Raw genomic sequence first — 25,127 nt, 5'->3', positions numbered from 1 at the left:
AAGATACAATGTTGCAGAAGTCGTCTTTGCTTCGTTGTTGCAGTTTGTAGAGTTCCTGGAGGGTCCAGATGCAGTTTCTTCAGCGAGAAGGTTAAAGGATGCAGAGGATTTATGCTGGAGTCTTGCAATCCGAATCTGAAGAACCTCCCAAAGGAGAGACCCTAAATAGCCCTGAAAGGGGGATTGGTCACCTAAACAGGTAAGCACCTATCAGGGGACGGCTCTGACACCACCTGCTGGCACTGGCCACTCTGATGCTCCCAGGGTTCGCTGCCTACTTGGAATCCAAGATGGCAAAACCCAGGGACCTCTGGAGGAGCTCAGAGCACCACACCTGGGGTGGTGATGGACAGGGGAGTGGTCACTCCCCTTTCCTTTGTCCAGTTTCGTGCCAGAGAAGGGACTGGGGGTACCTGAACCGGTGTAGACTGGATTATGTAAGGAGGCCACCAAATGCGCCCTTCAAAGCATTTCCAGTGACCTGGAGAAGAAAGCTACCCCTCCCAAGCCTGTAACACCTATTTTCAAAGGGAGCGGGTGTAACACCCCTCTCCCAAAGGAAATCCTTTGTTCTGCCTTCCTGGACTTAAGCTTCTCAAGCAACAGGAGGGCAGAAACATGTCTGAGAGGTGGCAGCAGCTGGGGCTGCCTGGAAAACCTCAGAAGGCTGGAATGGCAATACTGGGGGTCCTCTAAGGAGCCCCCAGAGTGCATGAAATCATACAACCAATGCTTGCAAAAGCCTTGGGGTATGATTCCAACATGTTTGATACCAAACATACCTATGTTCGGAGTTACCATTATGTGTCTGGGAATAGATAGTGACCAATTTCAAGTACACATGTAAAATGGCATCCCCGCACTCATGAAGTCTGGGAAAATGGTCCTGGAGGTCGTGGGGGCACCTCTGCTAGTGCATGCACCTTTTCACGGAGGCTGCAATGGCAGTCCTACAGAAGCATTTCAATGGTCTCCCTATGGGTGGCAAAAGAAATGCTGCAGCCCATAGGGATATCCTGGAACCCCAATGCCCTGGGTACCTAAGTAAAATATACTAGGGACTTAAAAGGGGTACCAGTATGCCAATTTTGGGTGAAATACTGGGTTACCAGTATGCAACAACCATAATTTAAGGTCGAGAGCATAACTACTGGGGTCCTGATTAGCACGATCCCAGTAGACACACTCAAACACACTGACAAACAGGGCAAATGTGGGGGTAACCAAGCTAGAAAGAGGCTACTTTCCTACAAGGTTGGCATCCACAATAATGATTTACAAGCTTTTATACACCGACTTTTACATGAATGAGTCAAATAGTGAATCAAGAAGTCATTAGCTCATAGTACCTATGCTTATGCCAACTTATGTACAATATCACAAATTCAAGTCAAGGTACTTTGGCCGACGATATTTCGATCCCCTAGACAAGTATCAGGATCACCCTATGCCTTCGTTAAGCTTGAGTTAAAAGAGTTACAGAGTTCTTGTAACCAAAACGGCGAAGATAAATGTGACTCGCGTCTCATATGAGTGAGAAGGCAATCAACGGAGATCTGAATCTCTAATCAAGTGCCAATGCCATAAAGTAGTAGTAGAGTGGAGTAGTGTCACAGTGTAATAGAGTGGCAGAGTGTCATAGAGTGGAAAGCTATAAAGAAGAGTGAACTGGAGTAGAGTGAAGTAAAGTAATGTGAAGTGGCATAGAGCAAGTTGGGTAGAGTATTGTTGAGCATAGTACATTGTTGTATAGTGGAGTGGCATAGTGGGTTGTGCAGTGGTGTTGAGTAGAGTATTGTAGATTGAAGTGGCATAGAGTGGTGTGGAGTGGCATAGAGTGGAGTAAAGTGGAATGGAGTGGCGTATAGGGAGTTGTATAGGGAGTTACAGAGTGGAGAAAGTGTTAGAGTTTAATGGAATAGAGTGTCATAGTCTAGTATCATGGAGTGTAATGTCAGAGTGAAGTGTCATAGAGTGGAGTTGGGTGGTTTAGAGTGAAGTGGCATAGAGTACAGTGGTGCAAAGCAGATTGGCAAAGAGTGTAGTGATATAGAGTGCACTGGTCTTGAGTAAAGTGGTGTAGCGTGCATTGGCGAAGACTGTACTGGTTTAGCTTACAGTGCAGTAGCGTAGAGTGGTGAAGAGTAGAGGGGAGCAGAGTGGAGTGGCACAGCATGGATTGCAGTGGTGCAGAGTGCTGTGTCATACAGTGATGAGGTGCATGGTAGAGTGGAGTGGTGCAAGGTAGAGTAGACTGGTGTAGAGTGCAGTGGTGGAGTGCAGTGATGCAGAGTAGAGTGGCATAGAGTGTAGTGGCATATAGTACATTGGTGTAGAGTTCAGTAGAGTGGCATATAGTTGAGCGGTGCAGAGTGGCGTGCTGTGGTGCAGAATAGAGAGGAGTATAGTTCAGTGTCAGAGTGCTGTGTTGCAGATTAGAGTGTCATTAAGGACAGTGGTGTAGAGTAGAGTGGCATAGAATGTATTGGTGTAGAGTGCAGTGATGTAGAGTGATGCAAAGTAGAGAAGAGTGGCTTAGAGTACAGTGGTGCAGAGTAGAATAGAGTTGCATAGAGTGCCGTGGCATAGAGTGGATTGCTGCAGAGTACAGTATAGTGGTGAAGAGTAGATTGTTGCAGAGTGGAGCATAGTGATGTAGAGTGCAGTAGCATAGAGCGGTGCAGAGCAGTTTGGAGTGGCGCAGGGTACATTGGAGTGGTGCAGGGTAGATTAGACTGGCATAGCGTAGAGTTGCGTAGATTGCTGTGGCATAGAGGAGATGATTTCAAAGTAGAGTGAAGTGCCCTACAGTGGAGTGGTGTAGAGTAGATTAGAGTGCAGTGATACAGAAGAGAGTGCAGTGGGACAGAGTACAGTGGCATTGAGTATAGTGGTGCAGAGTACAGTGGCGTGGAGTTCAGTAGCAGAGAGTGCAATGTTGCAGATTAGAGGGTCACAGAGTACAGTGGTGTATTGGAGAGTGGCATAGAGTGCAGTGGCATAGAGTGCTGTGGCGCAGAGTACAGTAGCATTGGGCACAGTGGAATAGAGTGCTGTGGTGCAGAACAGATTGGCATAGAGTCCAGTGGCATAGAGTGCATTGGTTTTGAGTAAAGTGGTGAAGAATGCACTGGCAGAGTGCAGGGTTGTAGTGTACAATGGTTAGAGTAGAATAGCATAGATTGCAGTGGCATAGTGTAGAGTGCTGCAGAGTAGAGTGGAGTGGTACAGCATAGATTGCAGAGGCGTAGAGTAGCACAGAGTGGAGAAAAGTGATGTAGGGTGCAGTGGCATAGGGTAGATTGTTTCAGAGTAGAGAGAAGAAAAGATAGAGAAAAGATAATATACTTCAATATACTGAAGTATGTAACGATAACAACACCATAAATAATAACGCTAGGCATAACGGCCCAAAATGAAATATGGCTTCTCCCTGTTAGCCACGCTGTAATCAAGCCCTTCATTACCTAGATAACAAAACATTAAACATAAATGTTAGAAAAATATACCCTTCTAATAGCTAAATTATTGTGTGAAAAGATAAAATCTGGGCTCAATCTCGGCTTCACTGTTTCACCAACTGGCGTGATCTTAGGCAAATACAAATATTGTGTTTCACAGAGTCTCCTTTCTAGCCTGGGGGCATCAGGGTGAGTGGGACTCTGTTTCCTCTTTAGATCTTCCTCATTGTCTTGCAGCTCTCCTTGAAGGCGCCCTGCAGTGCCCCTCTTCAAGGCGGCAGGTGATGCAGACAGTAATCATCAAAAACTCTTCTCTCCTCCTCGTGCCCTTTGTTGTTATGAGCACCATTAATGCCCACAGCTGTGAACAGGACAAACAAAAGGGCAGAGAGCGCAGGGGGCCTCCGGACTCACCTTCATTCTGTTACCATCAGATCGGAGGATGATCGGTACAGGGCTATCATAAGTAGCGCTTTTGTGCGCTAATGGCCCTCTGAATAATAGATGTGAGAGGGGAAATGATTGTGTCCCCTTGTCCCCCCCACCTTTGTCCCCGTGTCCCCCACCCTCCAAAATCTGAGGGGGATACATCCCCGCGTCCCCCACACTTCCTACGCCCATGGTTGGAGGCAGGAGAAGAAATAGTACCTCAATCACAGTGCAAGCAGGAGAAGGGCACTAATTAAGTTTAATTAATCTGTGCTTCGTCCCTGCTCCACTGACAGAACCGGAAGTGTCATATGGCCAGCACTGGCCAATTAAGAAGGCTGCAGAGAAGAGGGACGCTGCAGCCAACAAATAGTAAGCCAGGGCAGGCTCCAAGCCCTTTTCTAAATACAACAGCGTCTATCTAGTGATATGCATGCGCTAGCGCATGTTATTGCAGGCTTGACCCCAAAAAGTCTGATTGCCCAAATGGCCAGTCCGACCCTGTGCAATTGTTTCCCACAATCATTTAGGTTGGTTTAAAACCAAAAAGTTAAAGAAGAAATCCATTCTCGAAATTACAAATAGTAAGATAATTATCTGAATTGCAACATTAATAGCGAAAGTTTACAAAATAGGTGAACTTGAGCATGTTGCAGAGTAGTTTGAAATTTTTAAAAACCTTTTTTGTAATTCCAAAGCTAGTATACCATTTTAGATAAACTTAGTTAATTTAATTTCAAATTATCTGATTACGCATGTGTGGTACAAAAGTAGCAAAAAAGTAGAGTTCCCAGAAACATTAAGAAACTAATATATGAAGGAATTTCATCAATGACATTCACAGAGTAGAAGACTCTTTAGGAATATTTTCAGATTCAGTTTAAGGATGATAAGGGACATTAAATCAAAGAATTGTAGCTGGACTAAGTGAAGTCTACATTGATTAAGAAAATAAATGAGCAAGCCCGTTCTTAACTGTTTCTGGCCATGACACATCACGATGTGCAAAAATACTGCTTTGTTGTGGGTTTCAGCATTGAAAGTTACAAAAGGAATTCTGATTACTATATTCCTGATCCAGTGTGGCATGACAATATTAAACACCTGTGCCCAAGTAGGAATGCTGAAACTTAGCAAAGACCTAATTCATGGGAGTAACTTTTGGTTGAATACATTTGCCCTCATTACAACATTGGCAGTAAATTCCGCTTACCGCCGTGCAGAAGACCGCCAACACACCGCTGTGGCAGCGGAATACCGCTACAGCTATTATGACCCAAAGCTCGGAATCCGCCAAAATCCAGACACCCACACAAGTCTGCCACACCAAAGGTCAGTGATAAACTGGCGATAACAAAACCAACACCTTCACGCCAACAGGAATACGCCCACACTATCACAACCAACGAATCCACGCAGCAGTCTTTCAACCGCAGTATTCCATTGGCGGAACACACCGCCGCACTCAAAATACACACACATATACAAAACACAACCACATTCTACAAATCTAAATACACACACCTGATACACACACCACTCCCACACACCCAATCCAATATAAAACACACACCCACATCACCCACAAACCCTTACGACCAGAATTGTGATAGAAAGCCAGAGAGAGACACCACCAGAAACAACACTAGCATCCACAGGCACACAACATCATCACTCACACAACATCCACACACCTCAGATAACACATACAAACACATCCCATCACACATCACAACCGACACCACCTCACACATCATCCGCACCACATCATGGCACCTCAACGACACCCCAGGTTCTCTGAGGAGGAGCTCAGGGTCATGGTGGAGAAAATCGTCCGGGTAGAGCCACAGCTATTTGGATCACAGGTGCAGCACACCTCCATTGCTAGGAAGATGGAGCTATGGCGGAGAATCGTCGACAGGGTCAACGCAGTGGGACAGCACCCCAGAACAATGGATGACATCAGGAAGAGGTGGAAAGACCTACGGGGGAAGGTTTGTTCCCTGGTTTCCAGACACCAGATAGCTGTACAGAGGACTGGCGGTAGACCCCCACCTCCTCCCCCACAACTAACAACATGGGAGGAGCAAGTCTTGGCAATACTGCATCCTGAGGGCCTTGCAGGAGTAGCAGGAGGAATGGACTCTGGTAAGGCAAATCTTAACTATAATACCCCCCGCCCTACCTGCATGCCATCACATACCCCTACCCTCACCCCCATCGCTCCAACACCTCACATATGTCCCCCTATAACAACCCACACAGCACAACACCAAGCCCTGCATGCAACACCAAAGCATGGACACCCATCACCAAAGCATGCCCACTGCACACACCCATACACCCCCCTAAACCACCATCACGCAAGGACCCACACAGGAATGAAAGCACTGGGGTACAGGGTCACCCACCCATTGCACACCATGCCATACACAGATGCAATAATCATGCCTTTACACCCCTGCAGGACCCCTACCCAACGTCACCGGACAGGAGGGCCACACATGTCCACACCACCAACAGAAGAGGCCCACAGTGATGACAGCAGCTCTGTCCAACTGGATCTAGATGACCAGCCCGGCCCATCTGGGACCTCTGGACTGTCGGTTCCCCTGACACAGTCACAGGCCGCCACAGAGTTTCCCCCCTCTGGAAGCACCAGCACAGCACACACCCAGCGGGCCCATACCTCTGTCCCCAGGACACGACAAGCAGCAGTGTGTCCACCACTACAGGGAGCCCAGGCAAACCCACCACCCCAACAACAACAGGGACCTGGGGGCAGTGGCAGTGGGCACACGGTTCAGGGGACAAAGGAACAGGAAAACAGGGGAACTGGGAGGACTGCTGTGCGACAGGAGGAGGACAGGCCCAGGGAACCCACTTTCCACGAGGCCCTCTCCAACATCATGGGAGCCTACCACCATTCCCAGGAGATGATGGCAACGGTACTGGCCAAGTTTCAGGAGACCCAGCGGCTGCAGGAGGAACAGTATTTGGGCTTCAGGGAGGAAGTCAGATCCATCAATTCCACCCTGGGCACCATCGTAGGGGTGCTGAAGGAAGTCTTCAACACCAGGAGGGACACTGTGGCACAACAAGGGCCCCCTGACACTAGCCTGGACGATGAACTGCCCACCACCTCCACTGGCGCTAGTGGACAGGAGGGACAGCCACAGGACCACCACACCAGCACCCCACCCCCTGCAGAGGGAGAACCACCCCGCAAACGGTCCCTGAGATCCAGGACAAAGACAGAGAACGATGCCAAGACCCCCGCCAAGAAATGAGACCACCCTGATTGTCATCCTTTTGTCCCACCTTGTCACCCTGTCCATCCTCAAAGTGCCCCAGCTCCACTTCCTATGCCCATTTGGGCAATGCACCTGTGAGACTAGTAGACTGGACTCTGCCATGGACATTCCTCCACCATCACCCCTCATCATTTTACAACCCCCTCCAATATTGAGCACTGAAATAAACACCCTTAAAGCACAAAACAATCTGGAGCAATTACAGTGACAAAATGCTCTTTCAATTGTAATGTCAACATACCTATGTAACGCAGCTCTAGCCCATGAGGAAACAAAGCAGATGTCACACTGTGGGACCCGCATCTGTGAAATCGTAAGGGAAAGCGACAACTCAGTGACCATACACTGGGTGAAAATGACAGACAGTAGAGAGGTAGTAGTGTTAAAGTACATGTAGTAGGCATGTTTGTATTCTTACCTGTGTCTCACTGGAAGTATTACAGGATAACCGAGTTCCTGTTGTCGATGTCCTCTTCTTCTGCTTCCTCGTCTTCACTGTCCACAGGCTCCACAGCTGCCACAACACCGCCATCTGGACCATCCTCCTGCAGAAAAGGCACCTGTTGTCGCAAAGCTAGTTGTGAAGCATACCGCAGGCCACGATGATCTGGCACACCTTCTTTGGTGAGTAGAATAGGGATCCACCTGTCATATGGAGGCACCTGGACCTCGCCTTCAGGAGGCCGAAGATCCGCTCTACAATCCTCTGAGTCCGCCCATGGGCCTCATTGTAGTGTTCCTCTGCCCTTGTCCTGGGATTCCTCACTGGGGTCAGTAGCCATGACAGGTTGGGGTAACCAGAGTCACCTGCAAATGGCGAGGGCAACTGTTAGACACACACTAACCTGTAGGGATATCCCCAGACAACCATTCCCACTGACTTGCTTCCAGGTGCTCACCTAATAGCCACACACGGTGCCTCTGGAGTTGACCCATCACATAAGGGATGCTGCTATTCCGCAGAATGTAAGCGTCATGCACTGAGCCAGGGAATGTGTCCCATCAATGGCACCTATGATGTTGGGGATATGTCCCAGGGCATAGAAGGCAAATCCTCCACCTGAGGGAAAATGATGTAGCTCCGTATGTGTTTCAGCAGGGCAGACAACACTCTGGACAACACGTTGGAAAACATAGGCTGGGACATCCCTGATGCTATGGCCACTGTTGTTTGAAATGACCCACCTGCAAGGAAATGGAGTACTGACAGCACCTGCACTAGAGGGAGGATTCCTGTGGGATGGCGGATAGCTGACATCAGGTCTGGCTCCAGCTGGGCACACAGTTCCAGGATTGTGGCACGATCAAGCCTGTAGGTGATGATCACATGTCTTTCCTCCATTGTCGACAGGTTCACCAGTGGTCTGTACACCGGAGGATGCCGCCATCTCCTCACATGTCCCAGCGGACGGTGCCTATGAAGGACAACAGTGAGCACAGAGTCAACCAACTCAGAGGTACGTACCCACAGCTTACACAGAACACGAATCCTAATCTGAAATCTGGCCTGTATAAGTGTTGAGGCAAGGCCTAGGTATGTGTGACGCAGTTAAAAATTAAGCCATGTGGGCCCCTAAAATAGCGGCTGCCTGACCTGTAAAGTGGGACAATGGGATGTGAGGTAACTGCGCTGGCATTTGTACACTGTCGTGGTAGGCGGTCAAACACCGCTGCGCAATTCTGCATTGTTTAACATTGGACCCTATGGGTCCCAGGAGCCAATGACGATGTACGCCGGCGGTGATGGTACGCACCGCCGCGGACATTTTCTGCTGAGACCTCGGTCTGGAAGAGACAATGGCTTGTGCGTCTGGGGAAAGGGCCCCTGCCTTCACATCGGAGGAGTTGGAGAAACTCATGGATGGGGTCCTCCCCCAGTACACACTACTCTACGGTCCTCCAGACAAACAGGTAAGTACACTGGGAGCATGTCTGTGTGGAGTGGGGTGGATGAAAGATGGGGGGGAGATTGAGGCGTGCATGAAACAACGGTGAGTGCATGTGCCACATGGTAAGGGTAGGGATGGGGGCCAATGACTGTGACAGTGCAGTTGGTAATAACTTTTATTTTTCCCCTGTACAATTCATGTGGGTCAGCGCCCACCAGAAGAAGGATATTTGGCGTGCCATCGCCAAGGACGTCCGCACTCTGGGGGTCTACCACAGATGGAGCGCCCACTGCCATAAGAGATAAGAGGACATTCGCCGCTGGAGCAAGAAGATGGCAGAGGCCCAGCTGGGGATGGCCTCCCAACGTGGGAGGGGTGCCCGTCACACCATCACCCCCCCTGATGTTCAGGATCCTGGCAGTGGCGTACCCGGAGTTGGATGGGCGCTTGAGGGCATCACAGCAGCCACAAGGGGGTGAGTACACTTTAATTCTTCTGATTTTGCACGCAGTGGAGGTGTCTGGATGGGGGAGGTGGGCTGTGGGTTTCCCTAGGCCAGGGCGAGTGTGCTAGTTAGGTCCCCTTTTTCTGGCAGACCCTGTGGCACCCCACCCCACCCCACCTGTGTACAGTGCCAAGTACACCTAGTCACGCTCCTGTGACATCCATGTGTGCAGATGTCGGCCATAGCCTTGTAGGCCATGTCCCAGGGATTGAACAGTGGACCCCAAGTGCACGGCATAGTGCAGGGGGCTTCTGTGTCTGTCGTGTCTGCCAATGGTAGCGATAATGCATGCACTCAACATGTCTTTCTTCTGTCGTCGTCCCCCCCTTTTTGTGGTCTCCCTGTTCTTGTGTGCATTAGCATCATCAGGCGGAGGAGCAGTGGCACTGGAGCAGGAGGGAGCTGCATCCCACATGGCCCTGGTGGGCGAGACTACGGACTCAGAATTCAACAGTGGGACGGAGGGCGAGGGGAGCTCCACAGTGGGGACAGGAGCTGACACCAGTGATACGGACTCGTCCTCTGATGGGAGCTCCCTTGTGGCACCGCCCTCCCAGCAGCCCCTCAGCCTTTGCCCCGTGCCCACTCACCGAGGAGAGTGGGCATCAACTTCGCCCCAGGCACCTCAGGCCCTGCCCCAATCAACCCTGCTGCCCTCAGTGAGGAGGCCATTGACCTCCTCAGGTCCCTCACTGTTGAGCAGTCTACCATTTTGAATGCCATCCAGGGTGTAGAAAGGCAGTTGCAACAAACAAATGCATTCCTGGAGGGCATTCATTCTGGTCAGGCGGCCCTTCACCGAGCTTTTCAGACTCTGGCCTCAGCACTGATGGTAGCTATTGTCCCTGTCTCTAGCCTCCCCCCTCCAACTTTCTCCACCCAGGCCCAATCCCCTCTACCTCAGCCTATCCCAAGCACACCTTCAGACCAGCATGCACACACGTCAACACACAAGGGAAGCTCAGGCAAACATAAGCACCACACATCCCACAGGCACTCACGCAAGCATCACACACATGCAGACACACCAACATCCACTGCCTCCACTGTGTCCCCCTCCTCCTCGTCTCCCTCCTCCCTCCCAGTCTCATCTCCACTCACACCTGCATGCACTACATCTACAGCCACTACTTCCATCACCAGCACACATACCATCACACCCCGCTCACGTGCAGTCACCATCCCCACTACCATTCACACGTCCCCTGTGTCCTCTCCCAGTGTGTCTGTGATGCCCCCTCCCAAGATACACAAACGCAGCCACACACCCACCCAGCAGCCATCCACCTCACGACAGCCTACAGCGCATGGACCTTCACCCAAAGTCACCAAACGAACACCTCCTACAACCACAACCTATTCCTCCACTCCCAAACCCCCTCCAGCTACCCGTCCCAGTGTTCCCAAGAAACTTTTCCTGTCCACTCTTGACCTCTTTCCCTCACCTCCCCCACCCCGTCAGTCTCCTAGGGCCCGACTCTCCAGGTCCCAACCTAGCACCTCAGCCACAACATCTCCGGGACCAGTGGTGCCTGTAGTCACCGGAATCTGGAGTGCACCGGGCAGCAGGGCACCCAGTGTGGCACGGAGCCACAGCACAGACAGTCCCCCACCTGTCAAGCATGAAAAGTTGGCCAGTGCCCAGCGGGAGAGGGGGAAGACTCCAGCCATCAAAGCTGCTCCCAGGGGTACAGGTGGGAATGTGGAGTCATCTGCGACACCTTTCAAGGTGGGGAAGGGGCACAAGAAACTCAGCAAGTCTGGGAAGAGCAGCACGGCGGAGAAGACCGCCATCATAGCCGCTGCACAGGAGGCCACCGCCATCATTCCCGCTGCCCAGGAGGCCACCGCCAGCACTAGCCCTGCTGCACAGCAGGCCACCGCCATCATCCCCGCTGCCCAAGAGGCCACCGCCAGGATCAGCTCTGCTGCACAGGAGGCCACCGCCATCATCCCCGCTGCCCAGGATGCCACTGCCATCATCCCCGCTGCCCAGGAGGCCACCACCATCATCCCGCTGCCCAGGACCGCCAGCACCAGCCCAGCTGGGCCATAAGGGACCGCCAGCACCAGCCCCGCTGGGCCATAACTGACCGCCAGCACCAGCCCCACTGTGCCAGACAGGACCCCCAGCAGCTAAGTCACTGCCAAGGACCACGCCGCCACAAGCACTGCTGAACAGGACACTGCCGCCACAAGCACCACTGAACAGGACACTGCCGCCACAAGCACCGCTGAACAGGACACTGCCGCCACAAGCACCGCTGCCAAGGACACCGCCGCAACAAGCACCGCTGAACAGGACACTGCTGCCACAAGCACCGCTGAACAGGACACTGATGCCACAAGCACCGCTGCCAAGGACACCGCCGCAACAAGCACCGCTGGCCCATGAGCGCCAAGGGAACTGACGCTACTGAGTCCATCACGAGCAGGATGAAGCACTCTGGGCACAAGGCCCCCTCCAGAACCAGTGGAGTAAGGCATCCACTACCTCAGTCCTTGGCAGGATGAAGCACTCTGGGCACAAGGCCCCCTCCAGAACCAGTGGAGATTCACATCCACTACCTCAGTCCTTGGCAGGATGAAGCACTCTGGGCACAAGGCCTCCTCCAGAACCAGTGGAGATTCCCATCCACTACCTCAGACCTTGGCAGGATGAAGCACTCGGGGAACAATGCCCCCTCCAGAACCAGTGGAGACTGTTATCCACTTGAGAGACTGTGGCTTTGCACTTCCCAGGATGGAACAGTGGGCAACCCACCCACTGTAGAGACTTGAGAGACTGTGGCTTTGCACTTCCCAGGATGGTACAGTGGGCAACCCACCCACTGTAGAGACTTGAGAGACTGTGGCTTTGCACTCCCCAGGATTGAACATTGGGCAACCTACCCACTGTAGAGACTTGAGAGACTGTGGCTTTGCACTCCCCAGGATGGAACAGTTGGCAACCCACCCACTGTAGAGACTTGAGAGACTGTGGCCTTGCACTCCCCAGAATTGAACAGTGGGCAACCCATCCACTGTAGAGACTTGAGAGACTTTGGCTTTGCACTCCCCAGGATGGAACAGTGGGCAACCCACACACTGTAGAGACTTGAGAGAATGTGGCTTTGCACTCCCCAGGATTGAACAGTGGGCATGTGGCCCCCTCGTGGATTTGGCATCGTGCACTCAACCGGCTAAGGTGCCCCCCCTTTCCCTTCCCCCTGAGGTGCCTGTTTTATTGCTATCTGATGCCCCTGCAGTGTTCTCTCCGTCATGTTCGGGGATTGAGTGTGGGCCTCGCCCATGCCGCGTGGGCCCAATGTTCCACAGACTTCAATGAAGCACTACCTGGACTACTATTCTTTGTGTATATATTTGTTTATAGTGTATATATATTTTTGCGTACTGGATTTTAATATATTACAATGGTTACACTCATTTCCTTTTGTCTTTGCATTCTTCCAGGAGGCTTGGGGGGTGTAACTGTAATGTATCATGCTGTATTAGTGTGTGTGTTGTAGTGGGTGAGGGTGGGGGTGGGGGTGTTGCGTGTGTGTGTCACTGTTTTTTCCCTCCCCCCTCCCCTGTGTCGTAGGTGCAGTACTCACCGTGGTCTTCACCGCCGGCGTTCGTGCTCCTGGTAGAGGAGCAAGAAGATAAGGGCTGGCAGGGTCTGGAGCTCGGGTTCCATGGCGTCTGGATTCCTCGTGGGTGTGTAGAGGTGAGCGTTTTCCCTTCGAAGTCCAGTTTCCGCCGTGTTTTTGTTCGCGGTGAATCCGCCCAGGAAAAGGTGGTTGGATTGGTAGGTTGTGATACTGAGGGCGGTACATTGTCCTCCGTCTGTCTGTTGGCGGTGACTGCCATGCTGTTTGTTTGTACCGCTGTGGCAGTCGGAGTGTTAAAGTTGCTGTCTATGTTGGCGGTTTCCGCCACAGTCGTGATTCCTTTTTTTTAACCGCCGGCCTGTTGGCGGTCTTTACCGCCGCTTTAACACCGACCGCCAGGGCTGTAATGACCACCATAGTGAGAGACAGAAAAGTGAGAAAAGTTGCCTGTATGGTTTGCGGTGCTTTTATAAGACAAGCCAGGGACTTAGAAGCCTCCCTTCTCTCCGTTCTATTATATGGGGGTGGGTTGCTGGGACATATCCCAGCTAATGTACACAGTTTGTGTTTAAACAATGTAAAATCAATATGCTGTAGAATCCTGATGTATCTATTATATGTTTGAGGCCTGTAGGGGCCTAAACTATTAGCACTATTACATTAAGCTTCTATTGTGTCACTTTTTTTCTTTGAAAGGCGCTGTATGTGTATATACATTGAAGAGGGGCGTTAAATCTCTTTATTTTTCAATTTATGTGTGATAAAATGCTTTGTTCATGTGATAGTTTAAAAGAATTAAATTATTCCACATGTCTAGGAGAGTTGATATCTAAATACAGGTGTTGTGTGTGTGTGTGTACGTGGGTGTGCGTGTGTGTGTGTGCACATATAGGCAGGTTGGAACTTAAAAAGTATTGATGAGATGTCCCATCTGGGTGTGGCTAGACTGACTATTTTCCGTAGTGAGAGCTACTTCTTGTCAGTGAAAATCATTGTGAGCTATTAAAAGCCAAGCTACTTGTGCATTTTTCCTAGAGACCACCACCCCCATGCCCAGCTTTATTGATTTTAAGCTTTATTTCTTCAGAGGCCATACTGTGATTTGAAAAAAATACTTAGAGTTCCCTAGAAACACTGATAGGAATGAATTTGGATTTGTGTTGTCACCACGCTTTAAGACCTTTCAATTATTAGCTGCCACTGAAACAATCATTGTAATGCAGCTCAATTAACAAACATACAAGAAAATCAATCTTACCTTCAATGTGGAACTGTGTGATGTCATCTTATACTGTGTAATCTAGAAGCCTGGGAGGGCAATTCCGAAGAAGTCATTATAGTACTCTCAGTCAGCGTGGCAGTCAGCGGGAGCAAAGTTTTGCTGAATCTCAAATGCAGATGGATTCAAAGAGGTATTACTCTTCTATTGCAGATTTCACAAGATCGTTGTGTTTTTCAATGTCCAGATAAGCTGAACTTCAGCTTAGTTTAGTGCGGATATTTGGGAAAGTACTGAATTACTAAATCTGCCACTGAACTCTTGATTAAGCCTCATCAGGAGGCTACCGTATTTTTCTATGTCCAGGATCTCAGCTTCAGCTTTATTTTCTAAAAGAATTTGGACCACAGAGGGAAAGTGCTGCAGCTTTCTTTTCTGTACACAACAGAACTAATCATGTTGGTGATTGTCTTGTAATTTGCAATTCAATACATTTAATTTTTCTGTCACATCTGTCAAAAATGCTAAATCGGCAACCACTCAGTGTTTGATAACTGTGTGGTATCTTAATTTCTAGACTCCAAGAAAGTTTTGACTTCTGGCAATAGCGAATGGAATCTATGCAGTATTTTTCCCCTGCTAACCCATTGGACCTGAGTATGGCATAAAAGGTCACCATACTCAGCTGATAGTTCTTCAAGGAATAATTTGAAGGATCAATGCTGCTTGGCCTTTGCACAAATTGAATTAACAATTTTAACAACAGGAGTCATCACATGATGATTGATGTATAATGCAATGTTAACTCCAAAACTGAGGGAAATCTGGATCTGCTTTACAATTGGCAATGAAACCAGAATGACGCCCTATCATCGCAGGTGCGCCATCAGCTGTTATTGCGACTAACTTTTTCAATTGGACATTTTGTTTAAAAAAATTATTATTTACTTCATCTTCTCTGGTGGTGGTTTTCAGAGGCAATAGAGTTAAAAATTCCTCTTTATCAGCAAAATCTTCAAAAATCATTCTAACGAACATTGCCAACTGGGCAATATTGCTTGCAACAACTGATTCATCACACTGAATAGAAAAATATTTGCATGTCTTTAAATCCCGCTCTAACTGCTCTATCATGTTGACCCATTATGCAGATACCCTTCTTGCCATAGTGTTTCACCATAACTGCACTTCTGAAATGGGAGACATCTTTCAGGGCTATTTTTGAAATCTTTGAATAACGACTCTGCTATTAGAAGCATTGCTTCCTTCACAATGGCTCCATCCGAAAATGTTACTTTTTGCTTGACCAAGTGATGAGTAACTTTAAAGGATGCTTCAATTGCCGCAGTTTTTGTTGGCTTGGAAAAAAAGATTGCTGTGTCTGCAATGCAGATGTCAGTTTGTTTACTTTTTGCGACCTCAGGATGCTCCCTTTAGGGAACTTCCTCTCAAAATGAATATGCTTTGTTGAAAAATGCCTCTCAACATTGCCCTTTTTTCCCACTGAAACCTTTGCTACACAGATTAAACATATACAGATGTCTTTAATTTGTGTAAATAAAAATGTGTTCTCTCACTCTTGATGGAAATAGTATCTCTTACTCTTTGGCCCTTTGGAGGGACCTGGTTCTTCATCCATGATTATAGGAGTTGTTAAGGCTGTAAGCAAGAGTAGAAATACTGATGAAGTCAAAATCCAATCCATAACAGGCAAAGGTACTATATGGACACATTTAATGATGTTGTATTGCAGGTCATTTGTGATTAGAAGCCATGCTGTTAAATTAAACAGGACCATTGGCAAGTGAGATTAATAACTCACCTTAGCTATGTTTAATTGTGAAAACTGGATGACTGTTTTTTTGCAAATTACCTGATATTTGATTCAGTATTACCAAAGCATAGTTTTTGGGTGGTGTGGAGTTTAGCCGATTTCTGCAAATAGAAAGTGAACTAAACTTTGTACTACACAGAACACTTAATTCACAAAGGTGAAAGTTGTGAAATTTATTTACATTGGGTACTCCTAAATTTGTAGCAAACATTGGACTTTTTTGAATTAGGACAAGCTTTCAAAACTACTCCACATAATAATATTCAATGACAGCTGAAGATTTGGTGATATAAACCAGTGATCACTGGCCTATAACAACTGGGATCATCCACATTTCAAACCAGTATCACCCTCCTAAAGATATTCATTCTCCCTTCCCTTGGGATCACCCTCTTAAATGGCTGCCTTCAACTGCATTTTTGAGGGAAGAAGGTCACACTTGGGCAAGATAAGTATAAATTCAGAAAAATTATTAGAAGAAGTACACACTCTCTTTTTGATGCAGAACATGAAAGCAACAATTACAAGACACAATAAGATGTCCTGGACCTAAAACCCAACTGAGTTTTAAACCAAACATTACTTCATTGGGTAAGCTGTGTGACCTATATTCCATATTGCACATAGCTAACTGAGGAAACGAATAATGTTATCTTATTATCCCATTATAATTAGGACTGAAAATGTCTTGGTATCAAGATGGCCAGTTATTCTTTGACTTGCCCTGTTGTGAAGAGACAGATCGTTGAGCACTGCTGCTTTAATCTGCCAGAGTCCTCTGCTCGTGTCTAATCTTCTTCAGTACACCACAAGTCGCAACTCACCCAATGAAGCACTAAAGATAGCCAAGCCATCTCTAGTGAGAAGGAGATTCTCAGCGGTTGATCAGTACAACATGAAAACAGAAAACCTGGGATCAATCCCGGCTCCCCTCTTCAACAAACTTTTTGATCCTGACCTCGGTAATAACCAGTTATGGCTGCTAGCAGACTACTACAAACACTAGAAATACCTTTGGCACCTATAGAGCTGTTAAAAGCTGTCAGCAGACTGAAAATCATAAACTACATATCTGTCTCACACATCATTCACCACATTGCCATGTGCTGGTACCCATAACATGATAATGTTTACTTATCATGTTATCAGATAAACGCACCCTGGTGTTCATCACCCAAGCTATGGAAATACTTCCCACATAGGATCACAAACCACAGAAAACACTTCCAACCACACACCCTGCATGGCACAGTTTGCTGATCAAGTAAGTAAGTGCTCCAGGGCCACACATTGGGTTAGTAAGCGCTGTTGATGCTGCAACACAATGCCTCCCCTTTCTTCATTATCCCACATGACAGCACCTTGAAAAGCATTAGTTCAGAGTGGACACTGTACAAAATCTCTCCTGTGCTACTATACAGCTCTGTAGTTTGTAATAACAATCTAGGCCACATATATGATGCACACAATGAGTGGCTTTCCTTTCTTGTGATCAGCGATGGATGGAGTCCATGATGTTTAAAAACTACAATCGCTTCTAAAATGCCTCTCAATGCAGTGATATAATTGGATGTTCTTCTGCATGTTACAGAAATACACTCTGCGTTGCCCGTTGTGACCCCTAGCACTGCATTTGCGACCCCTGGTCTCAGAGGTGGCAAAATCAGTGCCAGTAACACAGGGACACCTCACCCCTACGGACATAGGTTAGGGATGCAATCTCCTTATTTTTTTGCCAATTTTTACTACGCTAATAGTGATTAATAACATATTATTTACTATTAGTGTAATAAAATGGAGTAAAACTACCTGGAATACGCCCTCCCCAAGCAGTCAGGTGAGTCAAACATGCTTTTAAATGTATGTTGTGTGCATGCATGCAAGTGAGAGTGTGTTCATGTGAGAGAGTGTGTGTGATTGTGACTGTGTGTTTATATGTGTAAGCATGTGTGGGTGAGTGAATATAAAGGTCAAATGGTGTGTGATGTCACTTTCGATATCCCTGGCCATTTGGTGAATTGACGTTCATGCTACAGAGCTGCAAAAACCAGATGCAAGAAGCATGCTGCAACATCGGACACATAGGGAACCTGCCACTGCAGCAGCTTAAATGGTGGTTGACCCTGGGAACATGGGTGGTGAGCTTTGTCTCAGTTAAAAATGAATTACTTGTTTATGGGCCTTTTCTGTCTGGAATTAAAATGCTCATTAATAACAATATGTGAAACACCATTAAGGAGGGATGTGGTGCTTCGACTTGGTGCACAATGATAGAAAAAGAGAAAAAATAAAATTGTGATCCAACACAGGGAGAGGGATCAATAAGAAAAGTACACGAGAAAGAAATTAAGAAAGAAAAAGTAAGAATATAAGAAATAAGGTGGGACAAAGAAATGGCAAAGAACAGGAGGAGAAAGGAAGAATGATAGGAACTAAATATTGAAAGGAAAAAGGGTGAAGTGATAAAACAGAGAAATAATGAATTAGATGTAAATGTAGACGTTTGAAAAGATAGAAGGATAAAAAGGGTAGATGGAAGAATGAAACGATAAAAAGGTGAAAGGGTGAAAGAATGTACGAATGAACAGACGGAGAACTGCGAAAGGATCGATGGAAGCATACATGGATGGATGGAAGTATTGATGTATAGGTAGGTAGATGGAAAGGTGAAGGAATGGACAGAATTACAGATAAATAGATGAATGGGTGGATGTTTAAATGGCTGGAAAGGAGATGAAAGGAACTCTTAAGGAGGGTCTGATTTGCTTGCTGGTAATAGAGGTGTATTTTAAGTGAGGTGTTTTTCAATTTTCTGGCTACTTCCTTACACAGCATGCCATGCTATGGCTGCTTTAAAGCATTCCAAAACAAAATCAGCCTTTGTTCACAGCCAGCTGGGCCTAAGCCTGTGGTTCCTAACTGGTGTTTGACACTGCCTGATAGTCTAAGGGCTTTGTGTCTCCTTAAGGGTGCTGGTTACTTAGCCTGCTGCGGACCCCTTTCCTAGCTAATGGGCTGCTAGGCCTCAGGGGCTGTCAGGCCCCAGAACTATATTTAAGGGGCCGTTTCCCCCTGTATCTCTCTGCCCAGGAGAGGTCCTTCTCATCCACCCCTTCAGTCTCCTCAGCCCTGCAGGCCTCGGGGAAACCCAAAGTTACCTGCAGGAAGTGCAGGTCTCTGCTCAAAGCGCTGCTATCACCAGTTCCTCGCAGGGGCGTAGCTTCAGGGGCATGTTTGGGGGGGTTATATCCCCCCAAAATAAATGTATTTTCTGAAGGATAGTTGGGTACACTTGCTTTCTGTTGTATATGGTGAGGTGTCTGTCGGATTTCACCTGGCATTTACGCACACAAAGAAATACACACTCTCTTTTTTTTCTTCTGTTTTGAAATCCCGAAAAAATGTTTATTATTTTATTGATAGAATATGTGAAAAGAGTATTTCTCTCACTTAGTACTCCTACCAATTTACATACCTCTTCCTTTCCACTGACTCTGAAGGCCATTTCATGCGTCCTGCTTGCAATATAATGTATTTTAACATTATATGCCAGTGTAATTGTAAGGAAATCTGAAGTTGCCCCCCCCCTCTTACTGTCTAAAAAGCTACACCCTTGGCTCATCGCTTCCAGCAGAGCACAGGTTGGCTCTGAAGTACACCCAGGCCCTGTGAGGAGCCAGCAGCAGCACCAGGCGTGGGGCATCTCATCTTTGCTTGGCCTTTTTCACACAGATTGGGCAGAGTGATGACTTCTGTAAGAGGAAAGGAGGAGGGGAGAGGACCGGAGTAGTCCCAACAATAGGGGCGTTGCTTCGGGGGGGGGGTGTGTCTGGTGGTACACCCCCTAACAAATGTATCTTGTGATAAATAGTTGGATACAAGCGCTTTTAGTCAGGTATGGTGAGAGGTCTTTCAGATTTCACCATGAATTTTTCACACACAAACAAAAACGCACAAACATTCTCTCCCTTACTCTGTTGGGGAATACTTCAAAAATGCTGTTTTTTCACAAAATAATGTGGTTTCTCTCACTTAGTATCCCTATCAATCTACATTCCTTTCCCTTTACGTTGCCTGAAGGCCCTCTTGTGCACCATGCTTGTCGTATAATGTATTTCAACATTATGCACGAGCGTGATTGTTGGCAAATCTGAAGCTCAAGCCCCCCTCCCCAATCTTACTGACTAAGCTATGCCCCTGCCCAACAATCAGTGCAAGAAGGGTGAAGGAGATACAGGAGTGGCAGGTGGAGATTGGAGGGAAAAGCCGTGGGTGTTGGGACCTCAGGAAAGGGAAAAAGGGGCCAGGCACAAGGAGGTCTTGGGAGGGAATGAGTGGGTGGGTGAGGGTCACAAGAGTACAAACACTCTTTGCACCCCTGGCACACGTGACAATAATCCATTTGAAATACTTGCCCCAATGTTGCTGATGCTAACAAGAGGATTCACTCATATAAAAAACAACACTTTTTGTGGTCCTGGCAAGCGGCCTCTCAATAATGATTATTGTCACACCCCGTGACAGGGCCACAAGAAGTGTTTGTTTTTTATATCCATGGAATGTGTATCATTCATCTATCAGATAAACAATACAAGTTGCATTGATATTAAAAAAACACAAACACTCTTTGTACCCCTGGCACATGGTGTGAGAATAATTAATATGAAATACTGGCCCCACTGCTGCCAATGCATACAGGAGCTTATCTCCTGCAACCATCAGCAGCAGGGGGGCTAGTATTTAATATGAATTATTGTCACGGCACGCGTGACAGTAATCTATATGAAATACTGGCCCCACTGCTGCTGATGCTTAGAGGAGAGATAACAGCTTGTGCATATTAAAAAAACACTTTTTGTGGCCTGGCACGCAAAGTCACAATAATCATTATGTGCGAATAGTTATATCTCCTTTAAGCATCAACGGCATTTATTAGAAAGCATTAATTGAGCCGCCTCAACAAATGAAACTTTAGGCCGGGGGCTCACTACCGGTGTTGCTCTGCAGAGGGCTTTTACCTGCTGCTCCGATTGGTTGCAGGCTAAACAGGGAAGGTGCGTGGGTCCTCGTAGCAGTTCAATACTACTTGCACCACTTTCCTGCTCCGGCCACTCTGCTCTGCCACACTTGCTGCTTTGCACCGGCACTCTTGCACAAGAAAAGTGAGGTTCTAGGGCGTGAAAGGCAGGTGGCGTAGAGATGGAGATGCCAGGAGGAAAGACATCATCCTCTTCGGCCTGCCCTGCCCCATCTAAACTCAGATAAGCCAATCTGAGCAGCTGATTTGGGTGAGGGCAGGCAACATCACCTGAAAAAAAGGCCCAGATGTTAATGAAATTGATGGGCTACTAAATTCAAATGCTACCATCCCAAGCTACTCAGGAGGTCTCGGCGAGCTACAGGTAGCTTGTGATCGACCATTTGGAGACTCCTCATTTAGATGGCAGAAGTTTATTTCCAAATGCCTGCAATAATGCTCTGGTCTGATTTCACTATGTTCTTGAGGAGATTGATTCTGTGCAGCTTTCAAGCAGATAAGCCTTTACATAGGGCTTGTTAATGAGATTTGTGTGTGCTGGAACTGTTGCCAGTGCTATCGAGGCTTGATCATTTATTTGAAATATGGCAACAATGAATATGCTGAATATTCTATGCGATCATAAAATTGTTTTGTATGTTGTGAAGGGTTTGGGGTCTGAGGATTCTAGAGGTCTAAAGTGGCAGGAGGTTGAGAGGTTGAGCTAACAGTTCTAGTTTAAAAATCTTGAGAGGCCTTACAAACCTTCATCCTTTCCAGCAAGATAACAAGCTTCTGGTGTGACACCTTTTGAAAGGGTGGCTTAAGAAAAGAAAAAAAAACAGCATTGTAGGTGTAGATTATTGCTTTAGCATCTTAAATCAAATTTGTTTGGTATTTTGGTGCAGGCTGTGCAGTCCTCAGAGTGGGACATTGAGGAACTACTTACCTACACAAAAGGTAGAGATGTATGTTTAGGGCTGTGTAGCTCTGATTACAAGGCATGCCTTATTAGCACACCATCCTGCATGCCGTGCTATGTGTCTACCTCTTGCATGCTACCTTTCAAGCCTTATGCTTGTGCCTACCAGCACGCCCCCATGCCTTTCTGTCTAGCTCTTGCATGCAATCTTTCAACTCTTCTGCGCTGTGCATTATAGAGACATTGTCATCCCCTACCCGTCTGTGCCACTTGATTAATAGAGTGTGTGCATGCAGCATGTTCTAAATTAAAAATTAACGAGTACATAGGTCTAAAAAGATGAAAGTTTATCACAGATTTTTAAAAGCATTTAATTGTTTCTACATGTTTTTTTCAGGCAGGGATCTGCACATTGATGCACGGGTTGAGGAGTTAATCAAAACCTTTACCTCAAAGAAAGAAGGCCTTGTGTCTCCCTGTTTAATCAGTGTTCAGGATAACCCACCACATAAAGTAAATAGCGCAGGATTTGTTACCTAAAACTGAGTAAAGATGTTCATGTGTCTATTTGCCTACCTGCACCCTGCATCCTCTAATCCTAAAGAGCCTCACTAAACTAGAGCCTAATATTGGAAATATAATGTGGATTCCTTTCTTCACAGTTGCCAGGCTTGCACTCAAATCCCACAACTATGCTGAGCCTTTTCATAACACAGCCCCAAGCATCAGTATTGTGACACCAAAGAGTTCGCAGTGGATTGAGACTTTGTTCAAAAAAAGAAAACCTGAGAATCCTGTAGGCAGCCTGTGTACAAAAAAGGCAGTTCCTCAAAGAGACAAAGCAGGTAGTGCCCCTAGACAGCCACGATCCAGACCCAAACACAGCTCTGGACCTTTCCTTAAAAAAGAAACCCCAATGCATCCCACCACAACCTGCACCATTAGACGTGTCCTTAAACTGTTACCCTGTAGAGCATGCATCCATAGATATCCTGTAGATAATCCTTTAACCCCTGAGAGCCTGAATGGAGATGTACACTCCAAAGGGTCCCTAAATGTCTTCACCAACACAGGGGTTGAACTACACAAGGCGTCTGAGATGTCTGCTGTAGACACAGGGCTCCTCAGGGATCTTAGAAAAATGCAACAGCTTTCTGAGATGCTCCTCACAGCATCAACCTCTGACAGTCTTTCTTTCTATGTGGACCAGGAGGATCCTCAGACTGTAACTCACAGTTCAGGAGAGGGCCAAGATGGTGTAGATCTTACCTACAGGGATCAGAATCTACATTACCTGCATGTCCCTGGTTGTACTCTCACAAGCGTTGTCCCCAGTTAGCCCTGCAGCAGTTATAAAGCACACCTCTTTGATCTATGACACTAGTACATAATGGCCCTGGGGTCTTATCAGAGCTTTGAACCAGAGCGCTTCACAGTCTCATCCCAGAGACCCAGGGACGATTATCACTCTTGTGTTCTGAGAGTGGTTTGTATTTACTTGAGCAGGTTTTAGCAGGACAACAGAATGGTGCTCGGGGTTGTGAGAAGAGAGATATATTCAGGGAGATTCGGCGTAATTTACACCCTAACCCTACTAACAACACTAACGCCCGCAATATGGGGTTTTGGACCTGAAAAATGAGTTGGGAACCTATATTAAAGAGATGCACATGGGTCTAAGAAAACTGAAATCACTCTGTAACACTAAAGCTGCTAAACTATGGTAGAAGCAGGTCCATAGTGGTAATGAAAACTACAAGGATAGTGATAGACTTTGTGAGATGATCCGTACAATACAACGTTGTAAAAGCGAGGTTCTAAATTCCAGTGAAACAAGCTTGTCAGACTTTAACAATATTTCAAGCTGACTCCAGAGATACAGAGCCGTAGTGGTTCGGGGTATTTTGTTTATCAGGCCCAGAGAGACACCCCACTATAAAAAGAAGATAGAGGAGATTGTTTCTAAAGCTTGGAGGTTCCTAGGAGTCGCCTGGTTAAAAATGACCATACCACATGCTAAAGCTGGTCTAAAACACACAAGCACCTTCCCCACACCCCCTAAAATGCAGCAGCGGGGAACCCAAAATATTAATTTAAGAGGCATCTACAGACCTCCAAACGTTTCAAGAGTTCATGGCGCAGAGCAAAGAGATCTAGAAATGCCAAACAAAACTGCCACCTTTGAGGTAAAGGATGGGGACATAGTGATAGCGGGGACTTCAAGGAGTACTCCTGTGTGCAAAAAGGAGTGAGCTAGCAACACACAAAAGTAGGCTATTGGCAGCAAGCAGTGTAGGCTTTTAATGAATACACTTAAAAAAGCCCAAATTCTTGTCATAAGGCAGGTTAAAAAGGCTGCTCATCAGAACCAGACTGAGCCTCCCCAAAATGATTCAGCAAAGATTGTTGTCCCTCATCCAGATCTCCAATCTCGGAATTCAGAGACAGTGTTTTCAGAGAGCATCAGAAGGTACCAGAATGTGGAGAGATTTAGAGCAACAGAGTATTATGAAGAGTTCCGCTTCATTAACTTAGAATGCATAAGATCCATGGATCATGTTTCTTTAACTATTCACCAAGCTATACAAACTCTTATAGGGTGTTTGTAGCAAGGAGTAGGGCCAAATGATTTTTTCCAGCTCCACTTCCATGGTCAGGGTCTTGACAGTCCTTTGTTCACAAGATGTTCCTTCCGGGTTGAATTTGATGCTGTGGAATTTTTTAGCAAACCTTGCTAAACGTTTCCAAAGTAAAGCTTTCAGCATCTTCAGATTAGTCTCCCTTGTTGTCCATGGGCATGAGGGGGTGTTTACAGAACCTTAAAAAGTACCCTTTACAGCAAAGTCATTGAAAAAACCCAGCAGTGGTTACGTAACTTTAAACGAGGCGAACCCAAAAAGTGTCTGGCCGAGAGCATCGTGGGTCTACTCACGTACTGGAGCAC

This window comes from Pleurodeles waltl, chromosome 4_1, assembly GCF_031143425.1.
Source record: "Pleurodeles waltl isolate 20211129_DDA chromosome 4_1, aPleWal1.hap1.20221129, whole genome shotgun sequence".
In the NCBI taxonomy this organism is placed as follows: Eukaryota; Metazoa; Chordata; class Amphibia; order Caudata; family Salamandridae; genus Pleurodeles; species Pleurodeles waltl.
This window is presented reverse-complemented; position numbering follows the sequence as displayed.